This window comes from Apteryx rowi, unplaced genomic scaffold, assembly GCF_003343035.1.
Source record: "Apteryx rowi isolate R43461 unplaced genomic scaffold, aptRow1 scaffold_48, whole genome shotgun sequence".
Taxonomy (NCBI): domain Eukaryota; kingdom Metazoa; phylum Chordata; class Aves; order Apterygiformes; family Apterygidae; genus Apteryx; species Apteryx rowi.
Window position 1 is genome coordinate 136351 of NW_020450738.1, and position 24957 is coordinate 161307.

Sequence of the window (24957 nt, forward strand, 5' to 3'; positions counted from 1 at the left end):
CTGCAGTTTGATCAGCCTGTATAGGGCTATGTAGACTAAAGTTTGTAACTGGTTACTTCATACTAAGTAAAGCAATGATAAATGCTTCATATCTGTCATTCTAGAATAACTCAAAATTTTCTGTATACTTGAACAAATGTTTGGGAGTATTTGTTAAACGAGCATTTGCAGGTGAACGTGAGTTATTGGCAATCATTTAACTCAAGTGAATGAAGGATGGCAAACTGTAATTTGTATACACCCAACAGACAATTCTGCAGAATCACAATGATGATGAAATATGAATTCTCAAGTGTTGTCTAAATGGGATTTCAGCTTTTCCTGTGCTACATTATGTACTTAGCTGATGAAGGATGCACTGAGACTGACTTATAGAAGCAATTCATGGGACACGGTCGGGTCCAGATCTCCCAGTCATCCTAGTGAGAGCTTTACTGAGTGTGCCACAGCTCCCATCATGCCTGCATGCCCAATTTTCTTGCTAGTTAAGCAGTGGACAGTGCATACTGTGAGCTTTCCGCGTCATGGAAGATGATGGGCCAGAACATGTACTTAGAAGCTCTCCTGAGTCCCCCAGTTTAGTCAGACCCACAGATCTATCAGCCACAGCCCCTGCCTGACTTAACTGTGAGAGTAAAAGTCCCTGTCTAGCTTAGGTGCATTTAGCCCAACAAAATCATGCGTTTACACATGTATTTTTTTTTTCAACTTGAATAATCAAATTTTTATTATCCTGGAGCAAAAGGAAACTTTACCAAGATAGATGAATCTGCCTTAGCAGCATTATCTGGTAGAGTCTACCACTACTTTCATGACCCTACAAGCACTTTTAGTGTAGACCTGACCACAGGACAATCAAAACTTCTGCTCAACTAGATCAGAGAATAATCCCTTTTGAACCCAGCATTTCATACCTCTCTAGTGGGAGATAAGTGCACTATTCCAAGGGAGTATCACAGTGGACCCTGCTCACACAGGAGAGGAACTTCAGTATAAAAGGGTGGCAATGCACATAAGCGCATTTCCTAGGAGATTTTAGATTCTTCAGTGCTAGTACAGTTTCAGTTAGTTTCTCTGTTTCTGGGTCTTCATTTATTTTTTTTTTCCTTAAGCAGTCCAACTCTGACTACAGAGGGAAAGCACTGACAAAGGTTAGGGAGTGCTCAGGCAAGGAAAGAGAAGGCCTGACATCTGAATGAGGCATAGAAGGAGCTATGCATGTTCTGTTGTCTGCTGAAGTTGCATGGAATTTAAAACTACTGACAGTTACCAAACTACTACTCATTGTGCCTAACTGCCTACCTAAATGGGTCAAGAGGAAGAGGAAAGAAGATTATTTTAATCTTGTGTTTATAGCTGAAAGATTAGCAATTTTCCTGACAAATACAGCTTTAAGGATCAATTGCTGACTGTACTAATTAATATTACCTCAATAACTTTAAGCAGGAGGCTTTTGTCAGTTAATAAATTGGAGAAGAAGGATATTAAGCCTGGTAACGTGATTTTTTATTCTTATATGCTGCTCTAGAAGTAAATGGAACGTGGCCAGCAACAAAGCTGCACTGATATATGCACTTCTGATGCAGAAGCATCCTGGTCTTTTCCTCTAGCTTCATTAAAAYCTTAACATGTCAACGGTAGTTAAAATTGACAGCAGCTTCTGGCATCTCTAAGCTTTCCCCTGGTAAGGTGTGACAGCTTCTGAAGTATTTTTTTCTCTGCTTTCCTTCCTTCCACTTTCAAGGGACCAGTTATAATTGAGAAGTTGTTTTAGAAAAACGCAATTGAAACCTAAAGTTAATAGGAGAGAGTTTCCTCAGCTGTGGTCCCTTTGCACCAGCCAGCAGTGGCTGGCCTCTGTGGGAGCTGCATATGCTGACCAGGAGGAATTTCCTTGGCACAAACACTGTAAACATCTGATGTAGCGAGTCCTGTGCTGCTCCTTCCTAACCCTGGTGCCAGATGCCCACCAGAGGATGGGCTASGGCACATTGTTGGAGTGTTTCAGACTATTGACTGTTGCAAAGATTGTTAGCTGTGCTTGACTCAAGTAGTCCATAAATAATTCCTCAGTGCACTGCCTTATATTAAAGGCTGCAGCAATCCTTGTGACAGGCAGGAGTTGGTCACAAAAATCACCTCTGCCTCCCAGTCTTGCTGGGCTGTGACTTCTGTTCTCTGCTACTCTGCCTTTTGAGGTAACACAGCATCTCTTGGCCCTAATGGCAAAAGGACTGGCAGTAGATCAGTAGCTAAGTCCTCCTAAGGGTCTGTCTATATTGGGTAGTTTACTGGCATTTTAGACCAACATACCTGCACAACYGCAGTTGTCACAATACGATTCTCTGAGCCAGTCTTTGTAAATGGCATAAAATAAATAACATGGATATCCTGAAATGCTTACTGCAGTAGAAGTTTCTCTGCAGACAAGCAGTTAGAGGTGGGCTGCATTAGACATATGATGCTCTGCTTGTTGGGTGCTGGCTCCCAGCATGGCGTTCAGAAACCTGAGCCAGGGGCTTTGGCTCTCCATACAGTGCCTGGAGAATTCAGAGGAGGATTAAAAACAACAACCAAGCTCAGCAGGAAGCCCCTCCATAATGAATACGCATGCCATTTTCTATTCAGCTCCATTTTTGCTTGAAACCTAGGGCCTGGAATTATTTCATAAAGGTGGGTGCCTGCACCTTTTCTGTCAAAGCCTGAACCTATATTACTCCTCCTTTTCAAATATGAATGGAGGAAGAGGTGTAACTGGGTTACCACTCTCATCATCTTTGGGATAGGCTGCCTGCCTCAATAGTCTTTTGGTTCACACATTTACCCAGAAAACAGAACAATTCAGTCCTTTTCTCTGCCTGAACTTGAAGCTGTGTCATGAGACAGACAAGTACGTTAGTATTAACAGGGCCAGAAAAAGAGGGCAAATACAAGTATGTGTTTGTAGCCTATTAGTTAAGGCACTTTTTAAAAAAAGCTGGAGGTGTTTAGTTCCAGCTCTTATTCCTGTGACTGCTCATTTGTTTTATACAATGACTGCTTAAATAAAACATAACTCAACAGGAGAGGTAGTGAGTGTTTCAGTCTTCACATGAAAAAGATAAAAATGTGATTTGAGTATGTTTCTGAGAAACTGTGTTTAAATCATTTCAGGCAGAGAACATTTATTTTAATGTTTAGGCTAATGGATATAAGGCATGTTCACTTTTTTGCTGTCTACTTTCTGTGGGACATTGGTGCTTTTCTCCAAAGATTCCTGTGCTGTCTGTATGTATGGGGCATGTTCTAAGAAGGCCTGAGAAGAGTCAGACCCTCAGAGATTCTGATCAGGCTAATATGTGAATTTGGTTATTGAATTGCCTGAAAGGACTGGGATAGTTCTGGATGTGGACTAAAGCTAGACACATATGGAACTTCAAAGGAAAAAAGGTTGAATTTCTCCAGCATTCAGTGGCAGGTGAATGAGACTGGGGAAGGTGGGCTTCCTAGAGCCATCTCTGTGTGTAAATCTGATTTTTTTCTATGGGGTCAGTGATTTAAGGATCAGTCAAGATCTACTGGTTATCAGAGGAATAAATGTTTTTGAGGTTATAGTGGACATTCTTGATTTGGGGTCATAACATTTACAGCTGTATCTGGTTGTAACAGAACTTTGCATCCCTTGTGAAACACATCCCAAAGACTTGTTTTCCTCCACATATTTTATCTCTGCCCTTCCTTCTTGAGGCCTGCAGATTGTACATGGAGCCTTACTCCTTTCAGATTCTGCCAGTATGACTCTACTTAGTCTGAGGGATGGTTATTAAGCAGTGAAAGCAAGGCACTCCTCCACTTCTCTGCAATACATGCAGATCCTGCTTGTGGGGGAAAGAAATGACTAACAATTTAATATAACAAGTGGCCTTTTGCAGAGATCTTTACTTTGTCATATAAAAATATACTTTTTTTAAAAAAAAGKTTTTTTTTCCCATAAGCTTCCTACAGATGTGTGTATCTGGGAAGCATTTCACTTGTTTTGGGGATGTCATCCAGAGCTGTTTGCAGAATGGYGGATTAATGGTTTAACTGTGACTCATGAGTTTTAAGACATGTAAGGTAGAGAGATTTTTTTCCCCTGGTTTGCACTGCCAGATTTTCTCTCTCCAAAAATATATTTGCAGTGGATACATATTTGATCTTCTCACTCATTCCAGTGTTCATCAAAGTGGTTCTAAGTAATACTTGAGACCTATAGCATCTGAATTATGATTTACCCAGCTGTGCACATGTACTGTGTTGTAATGTGCTGCCTCAGAACATCAGGATCGTGTTTACTGCACTGTCACTGTTGTATAACTTTTACTAAATAAAACTCTTAAATGATGTGCAAAGGTTAATGATCACTTATAACTATGGTAATCATGCAGAATATTAGTGGGTTTTGTGGGAATTTTTTTTTAAATAGAATTTTACTAAGCATTTTTTGCACCATTTTAATTTTGCCATCTGATTAGAGTGCAGCTTTATGGCAGTCTTATGTRAAAACTCAGTTGAATCCTCATCCTCTAGAGAACATCTGAGCTGATCCTATCAGTGCAGTGTTTATTGGTGCTAGGCATCCTATGCATCCCTAAGTGAGAACAAATAACTGCATTAATAGATAAATATTTATCACTGGAAGGATTAACCACAGTTGTATACTAATCTTAATAACACCAGGATTAAGGCAATACATGATATCTTTAAAAACAAACTCTAGAGTACATTTTGGCCCTAAAAGCTTCTAGACCAATGATACCAACACCAAGATGTATTCTAAACTTTAAAAAGCTAGCTGTAGATTAATGAAGTCCCCAGGCTTCAATTTACAGTACATGGGCACCACAATCTACCTACAAAATGCATATTGTTGATTTGGGGCCATCATAGTAATTTATGCTAAACTGCTAAATTGAAGGACTGCTGGCATCAGACAGTCTCACCAGCCAAGAACCAGTACTCTCCAGGACTGATTTTCCTTCATTGACTAGAGAATGTTATAAGTCTTTTCTCCAAGGCATGAGGAGACTGTCACACTGCTGTTATTAAAGGAAAATTTATTTAATTTAAAGGAAAATTCTGTTATTAAAGGAAATTTTTGAATTACAGGTTTTAACAACAGTGTTTTCAGGAGGAAAAGCAATTCTTATAGACTAGTCTTCACCTCTCTTTCTTTCTTGGGATAAAAATGTTTTTGCTCAGTAACTTAGTAGGAAAATGCAGGAAAACAAGTACTTACTAACATATGAATTTTAATTCATAAGAATTTTGTAAATAAAAGGTTTTAGAATCACATACTAGATTTGCAATCTATATTGTTATAACAAACTTTCACTGAAAGCAAAACAGTAATACAAATTGCGGGTGATTTCCATTATAATCTTGTTTGCACACACTCGTCAAGTTCAAGCAGGGTTTTTTCAGAGCTAAATGTTTTCATACATAGTTTGTAATTAGCATGTAGCTTGTAATTAATAGTAGTGGGTTTTGGTAAGTTTGGGGAAAGTTAAAAAAACAAATGAAAAGCAGACAGTGAAAGTTCTTTGGGGAGCAGCATAAACCACCAATAAGATTTCAGTTCCAAGGCCATTTGGGGACATCGTTGTAAAGTCCACCAGTGTTAGAGGCTCAGAGGCTGCAGCTCTAAACCTGCTGCTGGGTTAGAAAATTTGAGGGAAAACTTCATATTTCAGTAAAAAGTCAAAAAGACGACTGCTGAGGCAAGTGTAGTGGATTAACTGATTTTAGGATATGTATTTTGTTGACAAGAAGGAAAAWGGAGTTTGCATGAGTGTTGCTGCGCAATAAAACGTCTCAAGTCTTTTAAATTAGGAACAGTTAAACTAGTTTCACTTATGACTTATTTTTAATCTGGTTTTAAGCTTTTTTCTTCCAATGATAGCTATTTAGTTTTCTATTTTTATATATAAACATAYATATATATAAAATATATATATATATACATAAATATTTACTCTCCCTGCTGAGATTTCCTCAAAGTGCTTTGTGTGAGCCCTCAGTCTCTGAATGTCCGTAGTCTTATGCTCTGCTTGAGGCATGGGAGATGTTTCTCGCAGAGCTAATGTGTTAAGGGAACTGTATCAGGACAGGACACCATGACAGCAACTGCAGTGGAGAAATAATAGCTGGACCAGGGGAAAATGGTTTGCTAGAGTGCTCTGATCAACCTTGAATTTCAGAGAACACCAGCTGCTTAAAAATCCAGCAAGCAAAACAATTTTTTTAGCCTGGAAGAGGACTGGGAAATATAAATGTTGATGCTTTAAGGGTTTTTAAAGGGTTTACTATTCAGAATGATGCTCAAGGTTCAGACTTCCTTATAGAATGGTATGCAGTTGCAGGCAGGTACAACAATTTATATCCCATAATTACATGCAAAAGAACAGTAGCGAACCAAAGAAATGACATTAATTGATAAAAATTTAATATTTGAGATCAGGAGTACCAAAGTAGATCACTTAAATTGTTAATTTTCAGTGACATCTGCATCTTTAGGTGCCTAGATATCTTTAAAAGTGTAGCACTAAGTGAATAATTACGGAACGTGTGTAGAAACATCATTATACTCTATCATTAGGTCTTTTATAACCTTTTCTTAAAGCTTCAAAGCTTTTCCTAGATTAGTCACTATATTTCCATTGCTCTGGCCTGTTTTATTTTCTCTAGTAGATTGCTCTTTGGGTCCAATCATATGTGTTATGACTTTGAATAAGATCAGAATAGCTAGTTTTAATTAAGTCCGCAGCCAAGAGTTGAAAAGACTGTCAAAGCTAAGATCTTTCTATTGAAAACCTTTCCAACACTCCATTCCGTTATCACCCATAAATTAATTTAAAGCAACAGTGACAGTAGTCTGTATTTTTACAGATTTATTCCCTTTAGCATCTCATTAGAGGTTAGTTCCTCCAAGTGTTTGTGCACATTTGGAAGATTATTTGCAAAAATAGTCTAGTAAAAATGAAAAAGTTACTCACGTATAAGTAGTTGCAGAATCAGGCCCTTATCTGTCTTCTGGGTGCTTGTCCTAAAGAGATTTAAGATATAAATTAATCCCATTGATTTACAGAATTTTTACTTGATTCAGTTAAAAGATGTTGAAGGCAGAGAATAAAGGAGAGTGTGTTACTAAACCACATTTCCTCTTATAAATGAAATAGCAGTTTTGTCCCACCCTGGACAACTGATCTAGCTGAGAGCCTGGTGGAGCTCTGAGTATTGTTTTACCTGTCTCTTCTGACTCTATATAATGCAGAAGTGGATGGCATAGATTACCTCTACCAGTCTTGCAACACTTGTTGAATCCTCCTCTACCACTTAGCTATTACTCTGATCATTTTACTAGGTGTTTTGCATTAAAAGCTATAGAGCAGGCCAAGCAGTTCAGTGCTACATAATTATGATACATACAACCTGATCATAGAGGTCACCTAATCCAATCTTTTGTTCCAAGCAGGGCTAACTTTGAAGTTTGATCAGGACCTTTTTTATGCATTTTTGGCAAACCAATTTGTCTTTCCACAGTAAATTTGAATACATATTACAATGCGGAATTTATTTTTCTCTATTAAGTACACATACTTAAACACAATGATGAAAGAATAAATCTATTACTGATTTTGGCACTATGAGGTATATACTTAATATATACTTAAACACTGAGTATAGTACCCATCTGTTGCTGAAACATCTCTCACCATTCAGAATGGTTCTTGAGACTTGTTTCCCCAGTGAAGATTTTTGTCACTTGACAGTTCCTTAACTTGCTGTCTAGCATGACCTTAACTCTTTGTACCTGGTCCCATTCCATTGGCCTAGAGCTGGCTGAGCAGATTCTCACTACATTTGCATTTTTAAAACAGCTATAAACCAAWTTTTCACTTTCACTTTTTATTTGCCTAATAAGGAAATTGGAGCAGCAGTAGACTGAACAATCCTAAATGTTAGAAAAAATGCATAAAACCCAAACAACCACCCAAAGAAAAAACTCAGCAGTTTACCTTCAAGGGTAGTTTCAAGTTTACTTGTGTGTAAACTTGTTAGAACCCAGCCATCTGTACATCATTAGGTGCGTATTTGACAAAAAAGGGAAAATAAAAAGCTGTCAAATGACTCTTGAACATTAAAACAGTTCAAAGGCTCTTTGTGTGGTAATGTTGGCACAGCTCCTAAGTGACCAGATGGAATTTTATTAACACTCAACAGGACAAGGGCTGTGATTTTGTTTCTTTACTTGCTATATTTAAAAAGCTTTTATAAAATGTGTCAGAAAGCTAATACTTTTTTCCTAGTAAGCAAAATTACACATCTATCTCTTCCCTTAATACAAATACGTTGACTGCTTTGAAGGTCGTCATTTCTGTATGGTAGGTAAGAAAAGATAAATGAGAATTTTTTGTAATTTCTGAAACTGATGGCAATTAAAAGATAGCAAATTTGCAAAGAAAATAGGTAAATTCTCATGTTATAATTTTGGCCATTTATGGTAATTTAAATATCACAATTTGTTAGTGAAATTTTTAAAAGTGTTTTTATATCCACAAGCAATGATCATGTTGAAAGTAACCCTCAGAATTTAGAAACAAACCTTTCAATAAACAGATTTAAAGGCTATATTTTTATATGAGATAAATACCTCGGACCTTGATTTCTGACATCAATAACCACTGACAGTAGTGATGTCAGACTAGCATTTTAAAGATTCTGATAAGCACATCACATGAATTTATGTGAATCTTCATTTTCTGACATCATCATGGTTGTGTCATCAGTAAGGAGTATTTGAAAACTGAAAATCTCCCCTGCCTCTGGTAAATCACAGGATGACTTTCAAACCAGACAGCTTAAGAAGCAAAGAAGCAAAGTCCCTGGCACACTGTGGACTCTTTGTTTGCCCTCTGGCTTTTGAGTGCTTCCTTTCCACGTGCAAGGTTTTCAGGGAMCCCATGATAGCTAGAAACTTGCTGTGTTACGAATTACTGTTTCATAACATCTGTCTTCTCAATTACAGTATCTGGGGTTTAAAGAAAAACACTCAACATGGCATACAATGATGAGAGCTAGCAATACTAATTTTGAGCCTGGGTGTCTTGTTCAGGCAAAATTCTCACTGTTGCTGGTCAATTATGAGCCAAAGGGCTTTGAACAGAATCAGATCCAATATTTGTTCAATAACTCAAACTGATAGCATAAATACAGTTATGACAGATATTGTAGTGTATAGTTATATTGTATAATTTGCATATACTTATTTGCATAATGTAGGACCAGTTCCAGAGCTCATTGAAGTCATTGAGAGTTTTTCTCAGCAATACTGTCTTCAGTACTGTTCCCAGTCCTCACCATTTTATTCTCCTCCTTGTATTGCCTGATTTTTTTATTTTTATTTTTGTATTATTATTAAAGCCCTAGTTCTGGAAATCTTTTAAACATAAGACTCTGAGTTTTCGTTTAAAAAGAATCAAATTTCTTGCCTTTGTGGTAACAGAGTACAACAACTAAAAGGAAGGAAATCAGAAAGCACATAGTTAACCCCAAATGTATTATTTTTAGGTCTTGCAATTTGCAAGATTCTAGGTAGACTGGAGGAAGATAAAAAGCCAGTCTGAGCAGCTGACACAGCAGAGGTAGCAGGATTTGYAAGCTTTAGTATGAGCATTTTGGAGATTCTCTTGTAAAAGGCAGCTTTTGGGCTGGGCCTTGAAGTCGTTAGTAATGGACAAATCTGAGCCCATTAGTCTCAAATACATTTCTGAGATAATCTGTGTGAAGAAACTTCACAGAGATGTAGCTGAAATAAATCTCTATTCATAGCTTTCATGCAGGAGAAGGTGATGGGCCCAGTATCGTTACAAGGGGAAAGAGATTATATTTGTTCATTTAAAAAAAAGAAACAGTAGATTAACCGTGTTATGTAGATTAGGAATGTATACTTGAAATCTAAATCATTGTCCTGCATTGTAGCATCCTATAAATGTCCATTCAACCCAACTTCTGGTATTACATGTGGGTTATTTTGTTGTTTAACAAGCCATATTTTCACTTTGGTTGTAAAGAACTTGGAAAAGGTATAGGGAATTGGGAGCCCAATTAAGTTATACAAGGAAAAATAATCAGTGTATGTCCTAATATGTAAGGAAAATAATTTAAAGGAAATTTCAAAAACTTTCTTAAAAAAAGCTTTCCTCTTATTGTTTGTGTGAAGCCTAGATTAGCATTTACCAGCTGAGTCAGTTAATTTGAGTCACATTAGGATCAAAACTTTCCGAGTAGAGAAGCTCAGGAAAGGTTACATGCAGTAGCATAGGTGAAGAGCATCCGAAAGAAAAGACTGAACTGAGAGAGAACCTAACACAGTATAAATGTCTTATTTCTAGACTGTACTATTTTTGTAGATGATTTTTCTTCTGTTGTTTGTTTTCTATCACCTGTTCTCTGTTCTTGCTATTTTATTGACTTGATGAAGTCTCTCTTGCTTCTTAGATTAAAAATGCTTCAGGCAGAAAGCATCTTGGGGGTCAGATGAGAAGGGGAAATAAAAAGGAGAAAGGAACAAAATAAAACAGCAAACATGCAAACACAAGTGAAGAAAAGAGCCAGTAAAGAAGAGCAAGCCCTGCTAGTTGTGTGTATATACACACAAGCTTTTCTTTTCTGTACTTCTGCTCCGTGTGGTTCTCTGTTTATAATGTATTGGTGGGCTTTAAAGGAAATGGCAGCACTGATTGTTATTAAGGCTGCCCCTTTATTTACAAGATACTGTTTCAGTCATTTAAACTTATTGCTGAACTTGACTCTTCCGGATAAGCTATATTCTATGCTGAGTGCCTGCCTTAGGCTGTCTATTCTCATTYCCTTGGCGTTTTTCCGTTTTAGCATTAGCAAGAAACAGGTTTGGACAGTGGTCTGAAGTATTGGTAATAATTTAAGACACTGTTTCGGTCCTGTTGTTTTTCCCCCATAGAATTTTTCTCATTCTGTGCATAGGATAGTAAAATCCAGGGCGATCTGGTGAAGGAGACCTGTTAAGTTAGGGACCCCTGCCTCCTAGGTTGCAGTACTTGGAAACTGTGTTGTAAATGAGGTTGGGGGGCCATGTACAGAGAAGAATTGGTCTCACAATTAACAGTTGAATGTTTCCACAATGAATTGGAAAATCCCCACCACCACCACCACCCATGACACAGAGTTACTGTCGGAAAATACGGTAGGCAACTTTTTTCAACCAAATATATCCCTGGTAATCTCCCATCACATCTCCTGTTTTCTTGAAACCTACCTTGATGTGTTGTGGTCTGTTTTATTAAAGTGCTGAGCATAATTCGTATCTGAATCTGAAGACTGCAAAAGCATCTAGAATATAAAGTGCTCTGGAACATAAAAAGCAGGAGATATCTCAGATTAGAAACCCTGAATTATCAGACAAATACTTTTGACTTTARTTTTTCTATGCTTTAGATCCCCCATCTCTCAAATGGTATATCGATTCTGCCTTACCTTATAAATATGGTGTGAAAATAAGCACATTCATACTTTTGAAATACTAAGATACAATGTAATGATACTAATGTCATAATAGGCAATGAGGAAACTAGCAACTCTTCTTTCAGGGCAGGGTTTTTGAATAGCGTTTGGTAAACGAGGCTGGAACCACATGCGGACAAGGAGGATAAGATAAAATGTTAAGTAGCTGTTCTTTGAGCATTTATCCTGAAAGAGATAAGGGTCCCTTGTAAAAAATGGTATTCATCRTGTATTTAAACAAGGTATTGTATGGCAAATATTTTACAGGGCCAAATTAAAGCCATGAAGGTTGCTTGAATTCTAGAACTTTCTATCACTTTATTACTTGACTTTGCAACTTTAGTATCACTCTTTTAATAGTTTTTTATTTGCAGTAATATATGTATATATAATATATGTCTGTGTGTAAATATATGTATCTGTGTGTGTATATACTTCTATCTGTAGGAGAAAGGAATTATGGCAGTGTCATGGCTTGGCCTACATGTAATTTTTTCACACAGATAGGTGTTTTAGTTATTTGGGGGATTACATACGTAATGGTTGTATTTGTTCAAATCTAAGCAATGCTTAAGTAAACTGTGGTAAGTACCTGTATAACTGTGCCCACAAGTGAACTTGAGAATGCCAAATTATGAGTGAAACCTAAAAAATCACTGAGATTGGCTTAAAAAAGCCATTATTTTTAAAGGACTGGCCTTTGGGTTCTTTCTGGTTACGTTTTTGCATCTAGTTTATGTTTTCAAGTTTTTTTTCTTCCAAACCTGAGAGCTAAAATATGTCTCTTGAGAAATGAAACCTGATAGTCTCAGGTATTTATGAGACTCCCTGGAAGCAATGCCTTTGGAGAAATACCAGCTAATACATGATAAAATTGTGATAATTGACAGCATGGGAATTGCATCATTTTAACTATTCTGGGAGCTGGTGTGGAAAAGATTAATTTCCATAACTCAAGCTAAAAAGCCAGAATCAAGGTGACAGCAGAAAGAGGCTCTTGTCTTTTGTGAGCAGAGTGCTGTGGCTACATACAGTGACCAGCTGGTTATTTACTTTCGTAAAGCCAGTTCATCTGCAGCCTATTAAATCCTGCAAAAGCCCTACTTACTGCAAGGTGGCCACTGTCTTATCCTGCAGCGGGGACTGATGTGGAGACCAGCAGTGCTGGAAGGAAGAGCACCTCCAGCCTGAGCTTCATCTCCCAAGCATACTTTGCGTGAGCCATCATGTGTTATCTTGTCGCAGGTCGGACCTGTGGAAGGCAGGAGGAGGAAGGAGCATAACACCCATCATACTCCATGGCGCACTTCACAGCATGTTTTCAAATCCTGACCTGTTTTTCCCCCTTTTTCTTCTCTTCAATGCAGTTGTTCAGAGACAGCAGTGCCCCCTGGCTTTGGTGTTTCTGCATGGCATAGATTACAGCATAAATTTTGACAGAATCTGTCTATGTGAGAACTTTTTATCTGTTAAGTAACATTGGGTTTTTGGTAGCACTCACACAAAATAAGAAAAATCCATGTACACCTTGATGCACAGGTATTTGTCTCCAGCATTACCTATATTCTCAAGATATAAAAACATAGAATTTTAACAGGACTTGCTGTTCCAAGGCTTAGGTTTTTATATACATTTTGCAGTTCTGTTTTGTTTTTCAACATACTACATCTGTGCCTGAGCTGCTATTTCTAATGATGATGCAATCTCTTCACCTGGAAGATGAGATGGTACTTTTTTCATGTAAATAGAGTAGGAAGATTGCTACCTCCCTGCTACATTACCTCTACAGATTTCTTTGGAAGAGTTTTAGCGACCCTGGGTGATCTAAGTGGGCAGATGAGAAATACTCACACTGTAGAGATGCTAAAAGCTAGTCTTTTGACTGCTTAGCAGCTTCTCCTTCTGTGTTATTGCTGGCAGTAGCTGAAGTGTCAAAGGACATTTCTATTATGTAAAGACACAGTGCAGGTTCCCTGCCCTGCCTTCACCTGTTTCCACCTATGGAGAAATTGCTGCACTGAACTTTGTTTTCCTCTATATTCAGAATTGTGGTGCTGCTTTCCAGAAATGCAAGGACACTGAGTAGTCCTCTAGGGAGAGAAATCACTTAAAGATTGTCTTAAAAAAAAAGAGTGGGGCAGAATAATATCTCCTATTCAGTAGGGTGACTCTGAAGAAATGATGAACCCAGAACTATGATATGCATGAGTTTATGGAATTAATATATTTCTTAAAAGAGTCGTAATAAGATTCTGAGAGGACACAAAAGAAAAATATGTATTACTTAAGGTAGAGYCAATAAGGTATTTTTTCTTCTATTCTGCTCCCAAACCTTTTTACTCTGAAACGTTGACTAACTTTGATACAGCACATCACGTAGGATAAAACATGTCTTACCTGCTTGATTACCTGTTTTACAGTGGAGCATTTCCCCACCACAGTGGATTGAGTTTGATTGTAGATGATGTTATGTTTCTTGCTTGCTAAGGACCCAACGAGCAATTTAAAAGACCTTTTGTCTATCAGAAGTCCTAATTAGTATTTTCTGTTTATGCCCTTCAGGTCTCCAGGGTTTTGTTAGTGTAGATCAGACACCTGCAAAAAATTAAATATATGAAAATAAAATATGCCCTGCCAATTAAATGTAATTTTTAAAAAAAAACAATACTCGTATATGATTTTATCTACTATTTGTAGTAATRGACTACCCCAAAGACATATTTCCATAAGTTGAAAGCCCTATCTCTGTTAGCTGAGATAATTATTTTTTCTATTATTAGCTGATTTTTAAGCAAAATTCATTCAGTACAGATTGTCTTGATCAAACACAATATATTTCTTTTTTATTAATGAAAAATTCTTACTTCATTGTCCTTTTAGGACCTGTTTCAAACAGGACCTTTTAGGACATGCTTTCAAACACCTTGAAAATCAGTAAAAGGTGTTCTGTTGATTTCATTGAATTTTGATCAGTTTCTTGGGGCTTAAGATGGTTCCAGATGTTTAGTGTTTCATCATAAAATACAAAGATCTCTAAATCTGTATCACATTCTCCTAGGGAAGGAACAAAATCTTCCAAGAAAATCTTCTGAAATGTCRTTCTTGCAATCTAGCCTTTGCATATAAAAATATAGCACATAAAAATAATTAGCATATATAAAATTAGCATATAAAAATAATTACAGGAGCTACAGATCAATATGGCTTGCAGTAGTGTAAATACATTTGTATTAATATCTATTGTTTATCTGTGACTACAATAAAAATAATATACAAAATTATTTTCAAAGATCTCCAGTTACTCTCAAGGGCAAAGAAAGAAAAAAGACAACTAATCTCTGCCTCTGGTTATCTTTAGGGTTGACCCTTTTAATTATACTTGCAAAGGTGTGTGTTTCTTGCATCTTTTGGGGCATGTTATTGGGGGAGTTCAGAAGTAGAAAAATAATCCTTTTTACTTAAAATTAACCCAAACCAGRCTGTAGCAAAATGAAAATTCTGCACTAGTAATAGATTCCAAGTGAACTGAATGCTGGCTGGTGCTGTCTAGTTTAGGTTTCTATCCTGATTTTGAATACAAACTAAGTAGTTGTTAGCATGTATGGCCTGACCTGTTAATTACCAAAAATAACTGAGTAGCTTACTGCTCAGGTGGCAGTAAGCCATAGAATATCAGTATTTTCAGGTAATAAAAATGAAGCTTTATGAGAGATTGAGGTGTCGGAAGAACAGATGCTGAAGCAAATGGATAAATGAAAGAGTAACAAGTCTCTAGGACCAGATGGTATATATCTTAAGATTCAAAAAGTGTTTAAGAATGAAGTGGCTGAACTGTTAACAAAAATAGGCAATCTCATTAAAATTAGCTACTATGCTAGAAAAATAGAGCAAATGTACCTAAGTTAAAAACAGGTTGCAGCAGGAACCCTGCAATTAAAAATCTATCAGCATTTTCTTAGAACTAGTAAAATTAATTGCAAAGTATTTTAACCGACATTCATGAACATGGTAGGACAAAGACAAACAAGCAGGATTTCTTTTTTTAAAAAAAAAAAAGATCCTCCCTGATAAAGAAGTCTGGATTCATGGATTTAAGCGCTAACGTTGTCTAGGACCCTGGTCAGCCTCCGGACCTATCTAGTACCAAAGCCGCAGTTGAGAACACAAGAATTACCTTACTGGCTGTGACTAAACTGCAGGATCCCAAATCTTCTCCAAGTGGCCGAGTCCAAACAGCTGGCCCAGTAAAGTCCCATCTGGCGAGATGTGTGCAGCCACCTTCTTTTCATGCTAAACCTGGGCACTGATCCACAACATGCCAGTGCCAATGCCATTCAGCCCACCTATAGCCAGTGGGTCCTACCAAAAGTCATTGCACCCAACTTGTCCTGTTTCTGACAGTGAATGACCAGTAACAGATGTTTAGGAAGACACTGTAAGGACAGGACAAGTGCAGAGTGGTATCTTCCCAGCTTCCAGTAATCTGCTGTTTCAGAACTTTCTGTGTTAGCAGTTTTATGTATATCTTAGTATTAAGAGCCATGCATGGACTTTTTTTTCTCATAAATTTTTTCTAATTCATTAATGAAACCATTTATAGTTTCAGCTTCTTAACAGTTCCATAGTTTGTTTAATATGTGGTGTGAAAAAAATACTTTCTTCTGTTCAAGTTTGTTGCTTGATAATTTCATTTTGGTATTCTAGTTCTTGTGTTAGGAGTAATAGTAAATAGTAGTTCTCTTTTCATCATCTTAGCATGATTCCATATATCGCAGTCTTCTCTTCTCCGCAGTCATCTCTTTTTTAAGGTGAAGAGTCCTTGCCTACTTAACTACTCCTTGAAGAGCAGATTCTCCTTACCTTTGCTCAGCCATATCTAAGCCTATTCTAGTTCTGCASGGTGTCATTTACAATGTGGGGTGCCTGGAGCTGCATCTAGTATTTGAGTTGTAGGCGCACTGTGATAATTTTACAGGTTTTCCATTTTATTTCCTGTTCCTTGCCGAGCATAGTTCTTGACTTTTGAACTGCCACAGAGCATTTGGTCTGCTCTGCCCTCCGCGCAGCTCCTCGTTGTGCATCCTCAGGCAGTTCAGGCACCCTCGTGCCTGGGAGAGCCGCAGGCAGCCTGCACTCAACTTCCAGGGCAGCGCAGCACAGTCAGCATCGCCCCGGCTTGTGCTACACCCTCGTGCCTTTAGACCTGCTGCGTCGCTACACAGACTCGAGGGAAGAGAGTCTTCTTTTTTTTTGACCTGCCCATTCCACCAGTGGCGTAACCCACAGAGGGGAGATCCCCGAGGAGCAGAGAGGAATCCCGTGCCAGACTGCCACTTGGAAGGGTTGAGTACAAGAGCGCCACTGCAGCCAAAAGCGTCTCACTCAAACGATGCTAAGCAAAGAGCGCCACCTGCAGCTCTAGCCAACGCGGCGGTAGCACCTGTGCCTGTTTGTTGGCTCCTGAGGTATGTTTCTCTGTGCCTGGAGATCCTCCTGCGATGCTGCTGACTGAACAGCATCTGCAGAACAGAGTCTAGTTGACAGGTGACCTAAATCTCCCTAGCAGCTGGGCACAACAGAGCCCAGTAACAAAGAGGCCCATTAGGTCTTGCTTTGCTGGCCAGCATCTCCATCTCCCAGCTCTGCCCTGCAGTGCCCTTATGTTGCAGAGAAGCAAGACGGAACACAGGTTCACATAGCCCTTAGAGATCCATATCCTGTCTCTACCAGGCAGTGGCTAATCCAGTCTGTACCAGGCATGGTTCACATCTGGGTTGTTCAAGCTATGTCCTGGCAGCATGTGAAATGCAGCATTCATAAGGACCCACTCACAAACAGGCCTGCCCATGTGTCATTCCTCCAAAGGTAAAGTGCTGTGGGAATCCATTAAATGACACTGGACTTTTCTCTGCTGTTATATAAGCACTGTCACTTTTGGTTTCTTTAGGAGACAGTAACCAGCTAACTTCCTCCTGGCATTACCTCTCATAAGTGAATTCTTTACCCCAGCCTCTGACAGCATGTGTCTTCCTCCAGATCAGGTGCCAAGATTCAAAATCTCCTGGCTGGGCTAAGAAAAGAGTTATTTCTAATGAGGGATTTTGGTGGCTTGACACTGTACACTTGGGAGTGCTTGAGGGCAGCTGCTGGGTGAGTGGGTATTTGCTGGCAATGGCCTAAACTTGAGGACAGAGCAAAGTTGTTTTGTCCTAGATAAAAACTGTATATTTGGGGTATTTTGCATGTCTAGGTAAATAAACGGTTTGTCATTTGCAGTTTAGTATCTTTTGACAAAGTATCCAGGAGGAAGAGTGTTAGCTCTTCCTTATTTGGATTCAAGAAGGAATCCTGTTCATTCCTGCCAGCTTATGCAATGGCCTGGGAGCCAGTGGGTTTGCTAATTTTGGGCCAGTCTTCTACACTTTCTTTAGGGCAGGGTCATCCGGGATCCCTAGACACCAGAAGCATTAGAGATCAAAGGCATGCTACAGGCCTTGCCAGCTGTTGGGCCTTCTGCTCCAAAAAGTAATTCAGGCAAGTATGCCTGCTCTTCAAGCAGCCAGCTTGAGGAGCAAACAAATTCTGCAGGGCATGGCCGGGGCAGCAGCTTGCCGTGTAGGTGTCATGTCCCAGGGCACCTCGGGCACCACTAAATATCAGTGCGCATAGGGTGCTCTGCTGGTGGCCTGGGGTCTGCATTCAAGTAGAAACACRGGTATCAGAAGGAAGCTAACAGCATGGGCTAAGGATGGCCTAGGAGGCTGGATGCTGCCCAAGATGATTTAAGTGTCCGAGCTGTGTGTCAGTTCCTATATTCTTGAGTAATATAACCTCAGAGATACACTTCTAGTCAAAAAACAGCTGTGGTGATTCAGTGGTGGGTTTTCCATATAATTTAGCTTGTACAGAAATTCTAGGAAGTTAAAGTCTGCACACAAAATTAAGTACTGTTGAAGTCTAGTCCTTTAAACATTTTTCCCCAGATACCAGAATGGTGGTTAACTTGCACTGGATATACAATATATTTCCCCAGTGGTTTCTTTCATACCATATAGACATACATATTTACATTTTTAAGATATTTTTAAGGCATTGTAACACAAAAAGACCCATAAAAGTGACATCATTCCCACTGCTTAATTTAATGTCTCACTGTGTCCTAAGAGGCAGTAAAGGGACTCAGTTACAAAAGGCTCTGAAAGTAATATAGCCACCATCGATAGATTGGTCCCTGTAACCACAACAGTATACTGGGTGTCAATCAAAGATACAGAATATGTTAATGATATGTTCCAACAGAGTATTTCTTTAATCTTTTTAAATAGCTATCCTGGAAAAAAGATTACAAAATATGTAAGAATAAGCTCTACAGAGAAAAACTATCCATCTAAATACTCAGCTAAAATATTCTAAATCATTTTAAAAATTTCAGTGTTAAAAATGGCTTTTTTTGTGTACCTTGACTTTCTCTCTGGTTTGGATGAAAATGCTGCAAACTCAAGGTAAAATTAGCAAGTTGGTTCTTGTATAAAAAAGCTGCAACCCTAGATACACTCATGGCTACTTTGTAAAAGCATATGTAGCAGATTCAGCATTTCTGTGGCCATGACCCTGAACAAGGATGATCTACTACCAGATTTTATGAGATGAAAGAACAATTTATCAGCATAAAATAAATTAGTGATTGAAAACGGGAATAACTCACAGAAAAGCTTTCAGGGGAAAAAAGGTACAGTGAAATGAAATGGAATATAAGAGTGTTCACTTATGGTCCTCACTTTGCAACTATTTTTCCCTGTAAAAATGCCAGTACAAGAGGTAGCAGGAGTTTGCAGAAGGTGACAGTAATGCCGTGCCACCAAAAGCGGTGCGAGTTACTACGGAATTTATACCACTCCTTTTTTTATGAGTACTTGAGCAGGAATATGTATCAGGGAAAGCAGAATACAACAGTAGGTGGAGTGGGCCAAACAGTTATATCTGACAGCTCTTGCCAGACTCCACTTCCTGACTTACCAGGTTTTATCATTAGGATATATGGAATAAAAGTCTGTGAGATTCAGGGCTTTATGTCCAGATCAGAGAATTAATTATTTGGAAAGCAATCCTGGAAGCCCAGTGTAAGTACGACTGACAGAATGTCTCCCTGGGCTTGGTATCATCACAAAGTAGCTCATACTTCTGTTGAACTTCTGGCTTGAGGCCTCACAAACTTAGCACCTGATGGCAGACTGTTGAGCACCTCTGCCATAGAAATCGACTATCGCTACTAGGCTTATTTCCACCTTTACCATCCTGAGCTTGTCACCTCAAATCATCCCTGCTGATGCAAGCTTTCACATGGTCTTACATATTGACAGAATTTACTTACACTTCCCTGACACTCAATCAAAAACACTCCTTACATTGGTTTTATCCCATGGGTTTTTATCTCTGAGAATCCTGTCAGCCTGTGCAATAACAAGCCTGCTGAAAACAGCTTGTACAGAAAGAGAGGAAGAGTGGAGAAGGTAAGCAAGGCAGGCGGACAGACAGATGATCACAAGAAAATAACAGAGTTTTTGTACCTGGAAGAAAAGCATCTGCAGCTTCTTCCTGAAATGACAGGTTCAAGGCAGCTGTGAAACTGCAGGAATCAGGAAGCCTTGCATAATTGTATGGTGGGAACACTGCAGTCCTTTCTCTCCAAATATCCCTGTCAGTGTCATCACAGACTGTACGATCTACATGTTTTGTTCTTTTCAGAAGGGCACCCCCCCTCCCCAATTCTGTTCAATATGTATTTGCATGTTTCTGAGATTTCAGAAGTAAAGATGATGTCTTTTGAGGCATTAACGCTATTTGGAAAGGGAGGTAGTCCTGGCTTTGGCAGAAAGAGACAAAGTTAGCAAATTGGGTACTTCTTTCCTCTGCAACTGCAGCCTTCTGACATTGTCCCCACAGGTCTGTTCTTACCAAATTCCTGCTGCTGTTTATTTGCACAGCAGAAGGAATCAATCTCAAGGTGCAGTAAGTTTAGAGTCGTAGGTTAGTTAGAAAATCAAATACTATTGTATCATATATTTTAAAATCACTTATACTTTATGCATATGGTTTCTAATTTCATTTCTGTGCATTATTTTAAGAGTATCTAATCATATTTAGTAGAAAGCAATTTTGCTCATATTGCAACATAGCTAGATAAGACATTTTAAAAGTCATGGGGCATGCCAGTGTCCATCGATTTTTGAAGCGTGCGTCTAAAAGTTAGGGTTATGTGTCCAGGTATGTCAGTAGGATGTGCATATGCTCAGTATCATGGAAAATTGAACTGCTTGTCCTGGGGATTAAAATATTTAGATAGTTGCATCTGAAAATTTTGCCCAAAATGCATCATTATGCATAACATACATACACTGTCTTATTAGYGCCATTATGGAAACCTTAAAATGTATGGTAATTGTCTCTTTCTCATTGATTTTTTCAACTATATGAAAGAAATGAGCAGAGATGATGTTTTCCCCTCATAATTTTTTTTCAGGTAGATGAGTATTCATGAAGAACAATATTGCCTTATTGCTAGAGGCTTTGTACTTCATTATCTATCAATAGTTCACAGTATTTTGCCTTTCAAGGAAAATATTTCTATGATGCATGAAATTTCTCACTGCATTTGAATGGTTTGCTTTTATTGCTTGCTTCCTTCCTTTAATGCATTGTTGTATTCATACTTAATTACCTAGATTTTATGTTTGTTTATTGACCAATGAGCCTGCTATCTTTTCTTCTAKCAGGAGCAAGTTGATGAAAATGCCAAATTCTGAATATTTTTGAGGGAATGAAAAAGGACCTACATTAGTGTATGAAAAGKCTGACTTTTTTCTTTATCCATTCTACTTAGGATGGAAAGTTTTCTATCATTTGATCTGCTAATTATGAGATGGTTGCTTGATTTTATTTAGCAAATAATAGAAAATAATAGAATGTTGCCTACTTATTTCTCCCTGTGCCTCTGTGACAAACTGCAGAATTATTTGCGAAATGCATGACTTCTTTGTCCACCCATGAATCTGATCGATCTGTTTGATCTTCTTAAGCAAAGATTCCTTGAGATGTGGAGGGTCTAAGCCACACTTGCCACGAGACAGGATTCTTGCTACTCTCTGCACTGCTGGAGGCACTCCCTGCTTTCCTGCAGCACAGTTTACAGTGTTATTGAGACTGCCTCAAATATATTGTCAAAGGAAGACAAAATGTTTTGTAATTGAGCTATCTTGGCGTGGATAGGATTGCAAGTTTTTTTCCTTGTTACTCTGTGCCAATACTGAATATGTGACTTTCATTGCAACATAGTAGATCAATTGTTAAAAAATATATATTTTCAAGTATATACTATGGATGCTTCTAACCAATAAAGAACAATGTTTCTACGGTACATCAATTATTTTTGGAGCATTCCTGCTATCTGGGACATGAATACATCACTGCTTTCTCACATGAATGATACGGAATTTGTGTGCTGTTAAAATATTTCTCTTGTGAGAGATTGTTTTTCCATTCCACCCAGCGATGGCTTTTCTCCTTTAAGTTGTTCATGAGTAGGTTAATTCACAGTTGTGCATGGTTTTTCTATCAGTTGCCAGTTGTTCTGAGCTCAGTTAAAAAAGATCCAGATTCTGATCTCTGTGACATATTTGATTTAATTATTCACAATTTATACCATAGGAACAAAAGTCAAAATCTGTTATTGTGTCACTTTGCAGTAAAAGTAGTACTTTTATAGGAGATGGGGAAGTAATAAAGGTGTGTTTGTATTATTACACAGAAATTCTTCATTAGACTGTCTGACTCTGTATACCCTCACGGTAAATAAGAGCTTCTCTTAGATGTGTGTTGCTAAATTCTGCATTTTCTGGGTTCTTGTAAAATCTGATTAATTGACATAGATGTAAAACTAACTTTTTGAACATGACCTAAGCATGACTGATACAGTACTCCTTCCAAGCTTGCAGATAAAATCCAGCACTGTCACAATAACTATTCAGAGTTACTTTAATGTTCCAAACAAAATAATGATTTTGACTTTGTTTCCTAAATAAATTTTTGATTATTCATTTTCATTATTCAGATCTCTGCGGACAGCAGAGAGTCTGGCAGGCACCATGGTTGGTTTCACCTCACAGCATTTGTGGAAACTACAAACAGTGGCAGAAGAAATCTGTGCAGCTGCTCAGGGGAGAGAATAGATTCCCCAAAAATGGAAACTTAGAGTGTTAAAATCGTGGGCTCTCCCCAGAAAAACCTACRTGGCAGCGAGCAGAAAGGGGAAGTAGGACAAAGGGCTGGGGAGRCTTTCCCAACTCCTGCAGCAGGGTCTGCCGTGGCAGGGAGAGGAAGGGATGGCAAACATTAGAGATGGAGCAGTCATCTCTTTGCACAGGCAAATAAACTTGTAAGTGTAAGCTTGGGATTTATTGGGCACATGCAAGGTAGAAGTGGCGATAAAAGAGAAATACAGTCTGGGTGAGTTCCCTGATAACAATAGCCTCTCTCCCTACTACACAGAAAACTTGTGTGAAGGTGCATTTCTTACCTATGTGTTTTYTTCTTCCCCAGTTTTTTTAATATAGTGGGGACCCCTGGTTTTTTGTCTGCCTAGAAGGTTTAGTGCTTGTGTCGTAAATTGACTGCTGAAATTTCAAAGCTATGTGTGTGAGTATATAGGGAGATGAGAAGAAGTGCCTGTAGGATGAAAGAGAGTTAGAGCCACATGAAATGCAAGCTCAAGAGAGGAACATGGGAGGAAGATGGGYGAACAAAGAGTAAGAGGAGGTGGAACACGCAGTCTTAAATTGTAGTTATTGGGGCTGGTCACTGGATACCCTTCATCTGTATCTTTTGACAAATTCCATTGTTACTGCCTGAAATATGTATTTAAGCAATATGATTCTGCAGCGCCTGTTTGGCTCTATTGTCGGTTGAATGCAGTTCAGTAAGTGTAGTGCAACGAGCCTGCGAGACAGTAACATAAGTCAGTGGCAGGGGAAGTGATGAATCTTTTTCTTTTCTTGCTAGCTYGTGCCATGAGGTGACAGCTCAGCCCAGTGGGGAGAGGTGCCAGGGAGGCAGCCTGGAAGTCTTGGGGGCAGCACCCTGTGCAGCTGCCCCAAAGGCGCTCTCAGAGTTGCCTGCCTGCTGCTGGCTCTCAGCATTTCAGAGCGATGTTATTCTTGTCTGTAGTGTAGCTGGGAACATGCACATTATGGGAATAAACTATCTGCCTAATAACCTATTTCATGACAAATTTCATACCTAAATCCTGAGAATTTGAAAAATAAAGCGTCATACTTTTATCTAGCTAGGATATTGGGCTACAAAAGGGTATGTTAATCAAAAACAGAAATGGGACAAAATCCACAGCTAGGGCTGAGAGACAGAGCAGCTCCAGGAGGAGTGAGATAGCACTCTCTTCGTAGTATGCCTGCCGTGTATCCGTTGGGGTAGTTTCTGTTAGCCACCAGTGCCTCAGAGGCAGACAAAGGGAGCACAAGGCAAGCCCTGGCCGTGCCAGCGCCCCTTTGCACCGTCCCACATGCCAGCAGGTAGCTTGAAGGAGGCTTGGCCCAGCAGCTCCCAGCTCTCCCGCGGAGGGGCTTCCTCCACCGCTGCACAGCTCCTGAGGCTGCGCTGGCGGCCTTTCCGGCCCAGAAAGTGCCAGTGACGTCCGGCAAAGAAACTGCATCTACAGCACCGCTGGGCTCGGGTCAGGGTTTTCTGATTAGTCACCGGGGAACAGTAGATGGCTAGACACTATTTAACATTATTTGTTTTGAGTAACAGTTTCTGCTTACTGACAGAGTTGGCATGGAAACTGTATCAGCACTCATGTTTTTTAAAGGATAGTCCACTCGGAGGGAGGCCAGTCATCAGCGGGCAAAACAGCGACTTGCACTGCAGCTGGTAACACTTATACCTCGGCTTGTGAATAAACAGAATACTTGAAGTGGCAGCAGTCATACTGCCCCAACTTCTAGGAGAATAAATGTGCATCTGTTGAGAATTATACTATATGGTTTTGATTTTTTTTTTTTTTTTTAAGAGGGAAGGGTTATTTTATCATCTGAAATCCACAACAGAACTTTCCTATTTCTAGAAGATTTCTTTATATTTTTTATGGATCAGTTGACTATAAAGAGTAACACGGTTCACATAAACAGTGGTGCTTGTAATATTATGGTGGATAATGGCATAATACTTAAAAAGCTGTAAGCTTAGCACTAGGGCTTTGTGAATGTGTAGCCAAGATGGAACCCTACAGAGCATGCAGAAAAGGGCATTTTCAGTTACTTTCCCTTGATGAAAAAGTGCAAGATGTGCTCATTTTCATTATATATTTTTTCCACATAGAAAGATGGAAGC

General features: G+C 38.9%; 1 protein-coding gene and 1 long non-coding RNA gene across 4 annotated transcripts in view; one reads left to right on the forward strand and one right to left on the reverse strand.

Moving 5' to 3' along the window:
- Window positions 1–24957, forward strand: part of RAP1GDS1 (Rap1 GTPase-GDP dissociation stimulator 1) — a 106646-nt gene that overhangs the window by 14594 nt on the left and 67095 nt on the right. The window lies entirely within an intron of this gene.
- Window positions 1–24957, reverse strand: part of LOC112972230 — a 28702-nt gene that overhangs the window by 2010 nt on the left and 1735 nt on the right. Inside the window, exons 3-6 of the long non-coding RNA XR_003255595.1 lie at window positions 13957–14154; window positions 12668–12811; window positions 11315–11405; window positions 7014–7063 (exon numbers count right to left, since the gene is read on the reverse strand). This is a non-coding gene — a long non-coding RNA (uncharacterized LOC112972230). The remainder of the gene's footprint in view (window positions 1–7013; window positions 7064–11314; window positions 11406–12667; window positions 12812–13956; window positions 14155–24957) is intronic.